This window comes from Tamandua tetradactyla, chromosome 1 (assembly GCF_023851605.1).
Source record: "Tamandua tetradactyla isolate mTamTet1 chromosome 1, mTamTet1.pri, whole genome shotgun sequence".
Taxonomy (NCBI): Eukaryota; Metazoa; Chordata; class Mammalia; order Pilosa; family Myrmecophagidae; genus Tamandua; species Tamandua tetradactyla.
This window is the reverse complement of record NC_135327.1, coordinates 233,540,907-233,555,055: the sequence shown is the minus strand read 5'-3', so window position 1 is coordinate 233,555,055 and position 14,149 is coordinate 233,540,907. Positions and strand designations below refer to the sequence as shown.

Genomic DNA, 14,149 nt, shown 5'->3' with positions numbered 1-14,149 from the left:
CGGCTATCCTGGGAGTCGCGGCGTCTGGACAGTTGCTGGCTTTCCCGGGAGGGCCTAGCCCCTCCCCACCCCGGGCTCAGCCACAGTGGAGCGAGATGGGCGCCCTGCCCTCCCCCGCAGCCCGGGCTGCCAACAGAGAGCCTCGCGCAGGGCACCGGGGCGCCCCGCGGACCAACGGGGCGGGGCCTGGGGCAGGGGCTGGGCCTCGGGAAAGGGCAGGGGGCGGGGCGGCCGGAGCGGGGCAGGGCGGGGGGCGCCGTCCGGGCCTGGGGAGAGCGCGGCGGCGCGGGCCGGAGCCAAGCCCGGTAGGAGGGGGCAGGGGGCGTAGGGGGTGCGGGTGGGGGCCGTTCTGCTCCGGGCGCGGCTGCGGGGGCGCGGGGGTCTGGACGCGGCCGGACCCTGCGAGGCCCCGCGAGCCTGGCTGGACGCCCGCGGGCGCTATCGCGCGTGGGCCGCGCCCGGGGACCGGGCCGCGCTTTCGGCGCCTCCGGGAGGAAGGGTTCGGGCGTCGTCGGGGACTGCGCTGAGGCGGGGGTGCGGCGGGGCGTCCAGCCCACCCGCGATCTTGGTGGGCGGTTGAGCCCCCTTTAATAAGGCCCGGCCCCTCGCGCGGATTGCGGGGCGGGCCCCTGCTCCTCCATTCGGGCCACTCCACGCGCACCCACGTGCGCCGCCTGCCCAGACTGGCCGGCAAGTTCCTGCCGTGCGCCTGGGACCCCGCCGGGGAGGGACCTGCGAGGGGCCTTTGCGGACAGGAGCCGTAAGTGCCCCGCAGAACCGCGTGGGGTCTGCTGGCGTGCGCGGCTGCAGGGCAGGCTTAGAGCACAGCGCCCAGTCCCAGGTAACCTAGGAGGGGCGGCCCTGCGGACGCGAAGTGGGTGCAGCGCAGAGAAAGCGCAGCTGTTGGTCAACTAGAAACAGCATGCAGAGCTGCAAGGCAGCTGGGGCACTTATTTGGGGTTCAGGTGGCAACCAAATCATGTCCCATCCTGGGATTTCCAGGCGGAGATTTTTAAAGGAAAAGGAGATCAGCCACGTGGTTGCTGGTTGGTGGACATTTGGGGTGGCCTTCAGGCCCAGAGAGTTGACCGCGTCCTGCGTCTTGGGTTTTGTGTCCGGCTGCCTTAGGGTTTTCGGGAACACCCTTGCCCGACACCGCGGCAGTGCGTGATGGCTACTGAGACCTGCCTGAGTCACCACCAAGATGACCTCCTGGCTCCATTTGAGATCTCTTAGCTGGGGAAATTCTTGTTTTATCTCTTTTAACAGTGTCAAGATAGCCTCTTAATTTTAGAATGGATAATTCCCAAGGTTCACAAACTACTACTCAATGAAATTGTGTTTTCATTTGTGAAATTTGCCTGTTTCTTTATCATTATACAAGTTACTAAAATATGTGTAACATAGTTTACAATAAAGCAAGCCACCTTTTATTTCCATCCCTTGATTTTGGAATCAGATTAGGGGTACCCCAACTCTGTTTTTGCATTTAATAACCGTTAGCAGAGTCTTCTTGACTTCCCTTGTTCCCCAGCCCTGAGGTATCTGGAATCCCCGAGGATGCCCGGTAGAGAGGGGCCGTCTGTCCCGGGGTGGGCATGGGGCAGGCGGTGGGGGCTGCGGAGGGAAACACCCGGGGCCCAGAGCTCAGGGCCGAGTTTCAGCTGCAGTCCTGGCTGCGAGACTCTGCACTTTCTACCTTTATCTTTTCTAGGCATATCAAGGTAATTGGTCTCTAGCCCTTTACCGGATCTAAAAACCTGTGTGTGCTGGCTTGAAAGGATGTGTGTACCCTCGAAAAGCTATGTTTTAGTCCTAATCCCATTTTGTAAAGGCAACAATTTCTTCTAATCCCTATTCAGTACTGTTTGTTTGAAACTGTAATTAGATCATCTCCCTGGAGATGTGACTCAATCAAGAGTGGTTGTTAAACTGGATTAGGTAGAAATGTATCTCCACTCATTTGGGTGGGTCTTGATTAGTTTACTGGAATCCTATAAAAGGGGGAACATTTTGGAGAAAGAGAGATTCTGAGAGAGCAGAGAATGACATAGCCGTGAGAAGCAGAGACTCCACCAGGCAGTGACCTTTGGAGATGAAGAAGGAAATCACCTCCCAGAGAGCTTTGTGAAGGGAACCCAGAAGAGAAAGCTAGCAGATGACACCGTGTTCGCCATGTGCCCTTCCAGATGAGAGAGGAACCCTGACTGTCATCGCCATGTGCCTTCTCACTTGAGATAGAAACCCTGGACTTCATTGGCCTTCTTGAACCAAGGTACCTTTCCCTGGATGCCTTTGATTGGATGTTTCTATAGACTTGTTTTATTGGGACATTTTCTCTGCCTTAGAACTGTAAACTAGCAACTTATTAAATTCCCCTTTTTAAAAGCCATTCCGTTTCTAGCAAACTAGAACTCTGTGGATTTAGGAAATAAGATCCTGGGCTCATCATTTAGGAACATTTGTCACATTTGCTGTTGCATCTGAGGTTGTCAGGAATGGGCGGTCTGCTCCCCCCCTGCGTCTGTACTGTGCACCTGGGTCTGGGGATGCAGGTGGTTAGGACACCTCCAAGTAAGGTGGACGCAGGCACACGTCGCCAGCAGGGGCTGGGACCGGCAGGGCTGGGGGCACTGTGTCCTGGCAGACCATCTTCCCTCCCTGTGCAGGGCCCGGGCGCGCAGGGATGGGCTCCCGGGAGGCTGGGGAAGCCAGGCAGGGGTGGCTGGGCAGGGTCATGGGTCCTAGCTGGAGGCCCTGGGGTACCTGGAGAGTGGCTGGGCTGGGGCTGAGTGAGGGAGACCGTGGCAAAGCCCAAACAAGGTGGGGGCGTGGGGGACTCGGGGACTCGGGGGCTTGGGCCAGCTGCTGCTGCTGGAGCCAGAGAAGTGATCCCACCAGTAGGGCCCCAGCAGGGCTTTCCTGGCCGCCCAACTTAAACACCCTGGCACTCCTCCGGCACTGCCACCCACCAGCACCCACTCCCTGAGGCCATGCCCAGTCTTTATTTGTTAATTCTTTATCACTCTGCCATGAGAGTTTTGATGTCTGCTTCCCACTGTCCCCCAGCACCTGTGGAAGTAGGGTGCTGAGGACTGGGTATCCTGACTGTGGATTCCATGGGGCTTGATGATGGCTTGGGTCCAGAGGTGAGAGCAAAGGACAAATCAAGGGTGATGCTCCCTTTGCTTGAAAACTTGGAGTTTCCTGTTGGTTAACCAGAGGGGAGGCTGGGGAGAGGACTTTCGGGTCTGAGGTTTGTGGACTGTGTGTCTCCTGTTGCATCAAGAGTCACCCTAAAATTGAGCACATTAGCACAGTGGAAGAGGACCTCGGGGTGTCTGCAGGTCTGGAGTCTGGGTGTGGCTGCCCAGGGACTCTGGGGAGCCTGGTCTTGGCTAGAGGGATGGTGCTGGGTGCCCGGGAAGGGTTTTCCCCACAGGGCGTGGTCCGAGGGTCTGGAGGCGAGGGGAGCGCAGGCTTCCTAGAACCCCAGAGCAGGCCCGACACTGCACGGGGAGGAGTGGGAGGGTGTGCTGGGGCCGGTAGAGGCTGCCCCCCCACGCCAGTGGAAGTGTTCTGTAGGTTGTTGGCTGCACCCCACCGTGGCTCACAGGAGAAATCTGGCTGCAGGTCATGGAGTTGCAGGCCACACCCATGGGGCTGTTGCAGGCGCATAGGAGTCCCAGGGAGGACTGAGCCTGAGGAACTCCTGTGGAGGCTAGTGGGGGAGCCAGCCAGGTTCTGGGGTGACACGCTGGACCAGCTTCCCCTGCCCTGCGAGGGTCAGAGAATACTTTGACTAGGGCTGAAGTGAAGAGAATTTCCAAAAAAGTGCAGTTTCGTCCAGCATGAGTGTCGTGGCGGGGGGTGGGCTGAGGGGTTGGGGAGGGCTGGAGGGGTCTGCCACAATCAGGACCCCACCAGCGGCTCCACTCAGGACCACCTCAGCCCCTGCGCCATCTGGCATCTGCAGGGGGCTTGCTGGCCATCTGTCCCCCCAACTCCCGGCCGTCTGTCCCCTGCTGACTCTCGTCTGCCCAGATGTCTTTGGTTCACGAGGACCGCAGTCTTCCTGGGGTGACGCCCCACTGATGGGGCCTGGTGTCCCCGCCCGGCCTGCTCCTGCTTCAGCCTCATCCGAAGGCGCATGGGGGCTGGAGGTCCCAAGACGGGGCACATCTTGCAAGGCCCTGGCCACAGGGTCCCCTAGAGGGTCAGCGCAAAGCTGAGTCCATCTGCCTCAAGGGGAGGCCTTCTTTGTCTCGCAAAGAAGGGTCAGCGGAATCGGGGGGTTCGGTGCCCCCCTTTATCGTGGTCTGCATACATGCCCCGTTCCTCCCTGGCCACGGCCTCAGCTTGCCAGCAGGCGCCTGCAAACCACATTGTACTCCAGCTTCCCCAGGGTGAGACTCCGCAGAAGTCGCACCTCTGCGCCTGCCAGAGAGGACGGCTTCTTTCGGGCCCCCGGGAGACTTTCATGGCAGTCGTGAGGACCCTGAGCTGGTAGCCGGACGCCGTGAGCTGGTTGCCGGATGCCGTGAGCACGTCCTTCCCTTCACAACTGTTTCCAGCATATTTAGGAACAACCAGCCAATCTCTATACTAATTAGCACAACAAAAATGTGCAAAACTATCAAATGCACTCTCACCCTGGCTGTCCTCTCATAGCCTGAGGAACAGTATACATGGTGATATTTTCCAAATGTTGCCAAATCACGTGGCTATCAGTGCCTTCTCAATAATTGGAAATGGAGTCATTGGTGCTTTTGACTCTCATTGGATTAGAGAACCAGTTCCCAAAACCTGAGCACCAGTTCAGCAATCTCATCCTTAAGTTTGTTTCTCAAGACCCACTCCCAGCACCAAGTCTGCATTCGCCAGCGTTCTCCTGGGAAACAGAGAATGCCACATATAGAAAGAGATTTATTTCAAGGAATTGGCTCACGTGAACATGGGGCAGGCAAGTCTGGACTCCTTGGGGCAGGCTGCAAGCTGGAAGCCAGGAAAGTTCACGCTGCCGTCCTCAGTCCGGAGTCCCCAGGAGTGGTGGCTGACTAGAAACTCCAGCAAGAGTCAGTGCTGATGTGAAGGCAGAACTCCTCCTGACGGTGAAACCCCCAGGTGTGGCTTTCAGACCTCTACCTTCAGGTGCACACGCACACGTTGCTGAGCATGGTCTCCCTTGTTAGTTGTAGATGCAATCAGCTGCTCATACAGCCAAATCCCATCTGCGAAGCCCCTCAGTTTACACTTAGAGCAGTGCTGCGCCAAGCACCTAGCCGAGCTGCCACGCCATGTCAGCTGTCACACAGCGGCAAATTTGGCCTTGTGGCCCTCGGTGTCCGGGACTTGGGATTATGGCAGGTGGGGGACCCCCGGGCGAGGCTGCTCCTGGGAGTGAACTTGAAGAGATGATGAACCACACTGCAGAGGAGGAGCTGCTGACCTCGGAAAACGTCGTCTATGCTTCCGTGGGTGCTGAACGATTACTCCATGAAGCATTCCTGCCCTCGGGTGTCTCAGATGCACAGTGGACCATACGGCATCAAGGGGACCATGGCTGACCAAGCTCCAGCCTTCTCAGGAGCTCTGAGCTGGACGTGAATAGGAGGCTCTGAAATGATGTTGGAATCCCTTCCCGGTAAACCAGCAGGGCTCTTCTGCTAGCCTCAGTGCCCTCCGTGCTGTGCTGCCAGCGGCCCCGCTTCTTCTGATGGGGCTTTGATAACAGAAGCCTTCGCATTCATAGACCCCTGGCCCCAGCTGGCACAGACTGGCCCTGTGGTTCTGGCTTTGTCTCCTGAAGGTAGGCTCTGCTCGAGCATGTATACCTGGGTACTCCTTTGGGGGGCCATTAGCCTTGCCCAGGTCTCTGCCCCCTCCGGGTAGATGTGCTCATGTGACGCTTCGGCCGGTGAAATGCAAGTGAGAGGACACAAGTCATTCCTGGTGGAAGCCTCAGGAGCCGTGAGAGACTTGCCACTCTTTCCCTTGGCACATGGCCGCCGGCTCTCTGCATCGTGCCACTCTCCCCGTGGGGTCACAGAATGCAGACGGGGGGTACGTCCCCTGCCACCCTCTGTTAAGTGCATCCCATGAGCCAGAAATAAGTGTTAGTTGTGTTGAGACCCTAAAATTTGGGGATTTATTTGTTACTGCAGCATAATCCAGCAGACCCTGGCTCATTACTCAGGCACAGTCTGAGACGCAAGCCCTCAACTTTGCCTGGGAAAGGTGCTGCTGAGGTTGTTATCCTGGAGACAGAGCAGGGGCCCTCGTTCCCAGAGTGCCTCCACCCAACGTGGCAGAAATGGCCAAGAGGCCGGTGCTCAGGACTAAGGACATAAAGACTCAACACCCAAAGGGGGTGGAAATTCAGCTTCTCCTTTTATTTTGAAAATAACAATATGCATATTTTAAATTTTCAGGACTGTTTTAGTTTAATGCTGCTGGAAATGCAATATACCAGAAATGAGTTGGCTTTTATAAAGTGAATTTATTAAGCTACACATTAACAGTTCTCAGGTCATAAAAATATCCAAACCGAGGCATCCAGGGAAAGAGACCTTGACTCAAGAAAGGCTGAGGGCATCTGAACCACCGCTGTCAGCTGGGAAGGCATGGGGCAGGCATCTGCTGGTCCTTTGGCTTCTGGTTTCAAGCAGCTTCCCTCAGGGTATTTTCTTTCTGCATCTCCATGGAAACTATGATCAAAATGTCCCACCCACACTTGGGTGGGTGACATCTCCATGGAAACAACTTAATCAAAAGGATCCCCCCCCCGAACAGTAGGTCTGCCCCCAGTTGATGGGACTAGGAAAAGGAACATGGCTTTTCTGGGGTACATACCAGCCTCGAACCAGCCCAAGCGTCCTTCCCGGTTTTCCAGCAAAGAGGAATATTCATGGGTGAGCTAGTGAAATCGATAGATGTGCCTCAGAAGCTGTTCTGTCCCCTGTGAAAGGGGCCCACACTTCCTGTCAGGCAGCCTCCAGGGCGTCTGGCATGTGGCTCCGGCCATCTCGCTGCAGGCCGGGGGGCCGTGGGCTGTGCTGGGCCTCCAGTCCTGCAGGCGAAGCCTCTGCCCTTTTCTCTCACCTACCAGGGGTGGGTGGGGCTTTGGGTGGAGCTGCTGCCCTTTGGTGCTGGGACGGCCCTTCCCCGGGAAACGCGTGCCACCGCTGGAGTGCAGGCCATGGCAGCTGCTGAATGCCCGCTGCTGATTTTGACTGGGGCTTGCCTAGTAAATTCTGTTTTCACAGAGCGAAGTGCTTAGTTCTAAATCACCTCTGCCCCCCGCTGAATTCACGAAGCTAATCAGCCTTTTGTTTTCCTCTTCCTCACTGAGAGCGTGGGGTGTTCTCCCAGCAAACACCGAGTCTTCGCAGCAACTGTTAAAACAGTAATTATTAGTCCTTTTCATGAAATCCAGAGCAGTAGCAGCTTATCTTGCAGCAGCTTAATTGGATACTTATTTGGTGGTTGGAGAGAATATTGGTAAATATTGGTGTTAATTTAATGCTCTTGTGTAATTGAAAGTCCACTGCGACCACAAAATCCTTAGTATTATTGCATACCAACAAAGGTTTCTGTCTTGATATTGCTCACTATTTTCAAAATTAGATATGTGTTGGTTTTTAGAATATTTTAAGTCTCTCAAAGTTATCTCATCTTGTGCCCTGGCGCTGCTTCCGGCCTCCTGTGCCTCCTGTGCTCGGCCGCTTTCCCGTGACACTCGGTGGGTGATTGAGGCAAGGGCCTCTGCACTGTGCATGCCGACCCCGCGGGCTGTGTCTCACCTGCAAGGGCCCTGCGTGGCCACCCTCTCCACAGGCTTGCTGCGGGGGCTGCGGTCTCCATGTGGAAACCGTCCCTTCTGGAGTTTTCTTTCTTGACAGTCAAATGTGAGCAGCCGGACATTGACCGCCAGCCTTAGGTGGCCCACCCAGTTCGGGGCAGCCTGCACGTGGGGACAGAGGGAATGGGAGCTGCGCACGAGATGACCCCATCCAGCTTATCGGGCAGTGCACGTGCACAAGCGTCCTTGCTGGCGTGCCGTGACCACCCAGGTAGGTGCCGTCACGACCGGCAGATACTTAATCCGAGCCTAAGTGAAAACCTCCTGGGGTGGCCAGGTGCTCACAGCCTCCGGCAGTTCCTCTCGGTGTCCATCCCTGTTCCAGGTGAAAACGGAGAGGCAGGGGCCCTGCGGAGAGACGCCATGTCCAGGGCCTGGGAAGGCCCCACCTTGGAGTGGGGAGGTGCGCGAGCCCCGAGGCTCAGCCTCACCTGTCCGGTTCCCCCTGCACACAGGTGTTTCAGGTGGACAGAATCAAGAGAAGTGGGGAAAACATTGTTGATTCCAGAAACCTTTCCAACCTTCTTTCAGAAGAGCAAATTGTTTGTTTGTTTTGTTTTGTTTTAAATCCTGAAACAATACCTTGTTGTGAGTTGAGAGCCAGAAATCCTCCCAGGGTGGGTGTTGGCCGTGTGTGTCGGTGACATTGGGGCCGTCGATGGGGTTTTGGATGAGCTGACACATGGATTTCCCCTTCAAACTTGCCTCAAACTGGAATTTATGGTTGAAGCTGCATGACGGACGGACGCACGGGGCCACCACCTCTCATTAAAGTGTATATCATTTACCGCAGTGGCATGTAACAGTGTGGACTGTAGCATAGAATAGTGCGTGTAATAAGGCGATTAAATAAGAGTTACTTGATGAAGAAGGAAGACTGGGGTGTGTCCTGTGCAGAGTAAATCAGTGCCCTGTTTTGTTAATGAGGGAGCGTTGCCCACATCTCAGGGACGTACAGACGTTAGGACGTCAGCACGTTCCAGACATTCGTGCCGTCGGTAAAGTCCCGGCTTTTCTCCTTCTGGGGACGTGCGTTCAGGAGGATGTCGCCCCGTGTGTCCATTCTTCCATTTCTTGAAATATAGTAAATTAACAATTTTGGTGGCACTTGAGGGATTTTTCTAGTGACCATTGTTTCATCAAATGAATTTCCCTATTGAACATTATCAGAAATAATTTTACTTGGATGAGAGACATGCTGGTGTTTTTCCAGGCAGAGTTAACGTACATTTGACGAAATAAATGGGGCTGTGGCTCATGGCGAGCACGAGTTCAGACCTCCTGAGTTGTTGATTTGTCATCTGTGATCACGTCTCACAGCAGAGTAGATAATAGCAAATGCTGGTCGTCGCCTTGGCGTGCGTACTTTTCTGCGTTAATTCACGGGGAGAAGAGTGAGGGCTGCTGCAGCAAGGGAGGCTGCGGGCAGGTTCCTCCCGCGTGGTGCTGAGACCGGGGCTGGCCTGGGCGGGCAGAGTCCACCTGGGAGGCTAAAAATAACTCGGACACAGGACAGCCTGTTCCTTTACGTAATCGGTTCCTGAGGGCAGCACTGGCCTTTATCCTCCCTGGGTGATGGCTGCGGGGGCGGGGAGTGAGGCAGAATGCGGGGGGGGGGGGGGGGGGGGGGGGAATGCGGGGGGCGGTGTCTGCTCTGTGGAAGCCACCCTGGGGCTCTGGGCCTCCCAGGCACTCACAGCAGCCTCAGCCCAGAGGAGCAGCTGCTGGAGAGAGGGCATTTGGCCAGGTGTCCACTCCCAGCCCAGCAGCCAGGTGTCCGCCCCCAGCCCAGCGGCTGCAACTCCAAGCCCAGGGCTCACCCAGTCCTGGGCCCCCGTCCACGCAGGTCTGCAGGCCCGGGGCTGTGGCTCGGGCTCATGGAGGGGCTTCCCCAGGGCCATGCACGGGTGTGGAAGCTGTGGGCACCCACGGGGCCCTTGGGGAGGTGGGGGGCTCTGCTTTCCGCTGGTCCTGGCCTCCTGGCTGTGGAGAGCAAGGGTCCCTCCTGCCTGCGCCTGCTGGGCGCCTGCGAGCGTTCTTGGGGCGTGTTGGGGTACAAGCGCCCCTGCCCCGCAGGGTGGGACTTGGCACAGCCACCCCAGGGAAGCCCGCTGCTCCTGCCCCTGTCCTCGGCCGTGTTTCGTGGTCAGCCTGGCCAGCCAGGCTGCCCAAGAGGCAGGGGCAGCTCTGCTTTTCCTTCCGCAGCTCAGGGGGCGCCACCCTATGCCGCGTGCGGTTCCCCGACAGGCCCCCAGCGGCAGGCACAGTCCGGGGGCGCCTGCCTGCGGGGGCCGCGCGCAGACCCCGCCGCTTTGTTCCCGCCTCGTGGCCCATCACCATGAATCCAGGGCAAAGTGCGGCGGGGAGATGATTTCTCCCGGGGCTGTGCTGACACCTCCAAACTGCTCTAGTGTCCGCTGGCCGCCGCGGGCGCTGCGCTCTTATGGCACCGCGTGCTTATGGCACCGCAGCGACGGGCGCTGCCCACGGGGACCACATTATGGAGCCCTTACAACCGCGATTCTAATGACACGGTAACTTGGACGCAGTTCCTTGATATGAAAACCCAGAGCTAATTTGAATGCAAGTGGTATTTCCATTAAATAGTAATTAAACCCGGAGAGCAATGCTTGTTTAAATTGAAGACGGAGGCCCACAATCCAGAAATTAAAACTGCTGGAGAATCTGTGCCAAGTGTTGGCTTAGAGAGGGTGGGAAACCCTTCGCAGGCCTGTCTGCAGTGCCTGCGACTGTGAAAGCTCAGGTCCAGCAGGAGAGCTGGTGCTCGGCGCTTCCCCCACCCCCCCCAGCCCCCGCCATCCCCCCCAACCCCCGCCATCCCCCCCACCCCCGCCATCCCCCCGGCCCCCGCCATCCCCCCACCCCCGCCATCCCCCCCGGCCCCCGCCATCCCCCCCCAGCCCCCGCCATCCCCCCCAGCCCCCGCCATCCCCCCCCGGCCCCCACCATCCCCCCCAGCCCCCACCATCTCCCCCCCCGGCCCCCGCCATCCCCCCCCCGGCCCCCACCATCCCCCTCAGCCCCCACCATCTCCCCCCCCAGCCCCCGCCATCCCCCCACCCCCCCAGCCCCACCCTGCTGCAGCCTCCTCCCTCCCAAGGCTAAAATGTTCCCGTCCCTGAGGGAACTGAAACGGGCTGGGACCCCAGGCCTTCACACCACTTAGCGTTTTGAAGCCGTGTGATGGAAGATTACCCTCCCTCAACATGAAAGGCTAAAGCAAATTATCTAGGTTTTTTCATTGGAAAGTAACTTTTTTATATACAGCAAAATTAATCCATATTTAAAATCAGACAAAATAGTTGAACACAATGGGAAAAAAAGGCAAAGGAAAACTAAATTAAAAAATCCTTCTCCCTGCAGAGAACCCATAGGAGGGTCTCGGAGTATTTTTTTTTTTTTGCACTATTTTCTATGCATAGAAACACATCTGTACTTCAAAAGTTTGCATTACAATACTCTTAAACCTACTTATTGATTCATCTGTCCCCTCCACCTGACAATCTTTGCTTGGCCAGGGGAGTCCAGGCGACGTGTCTTTGGTTGTCCTGTGACGGTCGCCTCAGCTGGACGGTCTCGCAGGTCACCTGAGTGGACAGAACCTGCAGGCTTCCTGCTGGGCACCCTCCTTGCCGGGCAGTGCCGTGGCCCCCGGCACCTCCTACCGTGCTCAGGACTCGCCCCCCTGGCGTGCGGGGACGGCGGCCTTGGGCACTCGGACTCTGGGCAGCCCTGTGGCTGAGGCGGACACGAGGTAGGTGGTGGACCTTAACCGAGAAGCCTGAGGTGAGCCGAGTGTGCGGGGGGCACGGTGCCCCGCTGGGGGGGAGCTGGAGGTCCCGGGCTGACGGGGGCTCCGCCGCGGTCCCCATGGCGCGGTGGCAGGGCTGCCCAGGCACGGGTTTCCACCTGTCTCGAGAGCGTTGAGTGCGCCGTGGGCTCTGTCATGGTTCTTACCACTTCCCGGTGGTGGGCCTGCCTGGACCCCCAGCCCTTTACCGTGCTAGGAGGGGCACGGGGCAGCATTCGCGGGGCCCAGCTGACCAGATGCGATGAATCCAGCCTGGTTTAGGAACGAGCACGGCCACCAGTGGGAGGGCAGCAGGGAAGCCAGCCAAGTCCAGGGCCTTCCAGCCCGCCCGAGGTCAGGGCCTCAGGCGTCCCGCCCGACCGTGAGGGCAGCACCCTGCCCCTCCGACACTACAGGTCAAATAGCACTCAGTCACTGAGCCTTAACTATTTTAATTAAAGATTGTACATTTTATTAATGAGTACTTAAAAACCATCCGTCTAGGTTCAAACCCATGTCTTTTTTAGATGGCATTTGATGATTCAACAGGTTTTAGCAGTGGATTTGTAATTTGCCTTCAGATGTCTTTCTTTAAGGAATGTATTAAAATAAAAGTTGCAGACATGACTCTAATCTGAAACATAGATTTAGCATCAGCTCCTTTGGGAACCTGCAATATTGTTAAAGGATGGTTAGAACTGAACCTTGTGTATGCATATTTGTGCAAATCGAGAGAAAATGATGGAGAATAATGCCTAATCTGTGGCTTTCCGTGAATCCTTAAGAAGCAGACAAAAAGCAATGATTACTAAATAACAACTTAATATATAGTCCAAGGCAAATCTTCCTAAATTATTTAGACTTAAGGTTATTGTTATGGGGGAAATATATTAGCAAGTACATTCATTTTATATTTAGATGCACATTTGTATTTAGGGATTAATTAACCTTCTTACTTGACAGTAGGTGATTTCCCTAATTTTGTGAGGCTTTTTCTCTGGAGCACCGAGCGGCCTGTTAGAGTAGCCGCGAGGGCGTCACGCGTGGACACAGCCCAGGCCCGGGTCTCGTGCCCAGGCGACCGCTCATCGGCCAAAGAGGCTTTTGGTTCAGGTGGGGTCTGCAGGCGGCCTCAGCTACCCCCCGGGCCTCTGGCCAAGGCTGCAGCATGGCGCTCCCCACTTGGCGGTCCTCCCCACTCAGCGGTCCTCCCCACTCAGCAGTCCTCCCCACTGGGCGGTCCTCCCCACTCGGCGGTCCTCCCCACTCGGCGGTCCTCCCCACTCGGCAGTCTTCCCCACACTCGGCAGGACCGTGGGTTTCTGAGCGTCGGTGGCACGGCTGACCTCACCATTGCTGTCTGAGGTTCATCCGCCTTGACCGCTCTGAGGCCTCAGCGGAGGAAGTCTAGACCCAGACGTTTGCCTCTCTTAGGAAGTGTCCGGGCGGGGTGTCCAAGCCCTGCCACCCCGAGCTCGGGCCTCGCTGTGTGCAGCGTGGCCAGTCAGCAGATGCCCACATGGCTGCCTCAAGGGGTCGGGCCACAGGGACCCACACGCGGGGACCGGCTCAGGGTTCCTGTTGGCCCCACGCCCCTGGCCGCGGCCTACGGGTCCGGTGTGGGCAGCCCTTTGGGAGGAGCGGCTGAGGGAACTGGGGTGCAGGGAAGCTGGGGGTCCTGGGGGGCCCCCAACACGTGGCCAAAGTGATGCCACGTCAGGGCCAACAAAGCGGCCCCTGGCCCGCGCCTGTCCCAAGCAAGGCTGTAGGTTTCCCTGGTACACCAAGGGGCCTGTCCGGGCTGCGGCCTCAGAGCCCACGGACTGCCCACAGCTTTTCATCCCCACGTGCTTGGCCTTGGGAGCCTGCGGGGCCCGTCACGTGGGCCAGAATAAAAACCCATGTCCTTACCGGGGGCTGGGAACAGTCATAGCAAACGTGGATTGTCCACCTCCCAGGTGGGCCTCGCAGGTCAGCGCCTGGGGCTGGTCCTGCCCCTCGCTGGCCACAGGGTGACCCCTGCGGAAACGAGACCGGCCACCCCAGAGCCGGGCTTGGTGATGACCCCGTGGCGTGGAGCTCGCAGCCATCCTCGGTGCACGCTGGGGGTTGGAGTTCCATCTTGCTGTGCTTTCTCACTGCTCCAAGTGTCGTGCTTTAGTTTTCCCTTCAGTGAGCGGCGCCTTTGGGAGGTCAGCAGGCTCTCGGGTCTTGCCTTGTGGAACAAACTTTTGAGACGCCACAGGTTGGTGAGCAGAGCCAGCGAGGCCACGGCACTCCTGGGGTGGAGGGGAAAGGAGGGGCCCAGCCTGTGCCAAGCACCCCTGTGGCGGGGGCCCTTGCCCTGGCCCCTCTCTGCTCTCCTCACTGTCCTCGCACAAGACTCACAGCCTCTGTAGGCTGCAGACGCGCCTGCAGCTCACCTTTGCTCCCCTCCTCTGAATGTCGGCCTCTTACATCCTCCTAGTGCCCCAAGG

At 57.6% G+C, this 14,149-nt stretch overlaps 1 protein-coding gene across 6 annotated transcripts in view; it reads left to right on the top strand.

The window, feature by feature from the left end:
• Nucleotides 1-236: 236 nt before the first annotated feature.
• Nucleotides 237-14,149, top strand: part of PTER (phosphotriesterase related) — a 57,974-nt gene continuing 44,061 nt past the window's right edge. For 3 of the 6 annotated variants that reach the window (XM_077155023.1, XM_077154982.1, XM_077155033.1), the window contains exon 1: nt 237-305. The gene's annotated coding sequence lies outside the window, so the exon portion shown is untranslated. Of the gene's footprint in view, nt 306-2,189; nt 2,276-9,563; nt 9,708-11,006; nt 11,669-14,149 lie in introns of those variants that run through there. The other 3 variants (XM_077155001.1, XM_077155012.1, XM_077154991.1) reach the window with 3 other exon arrangements.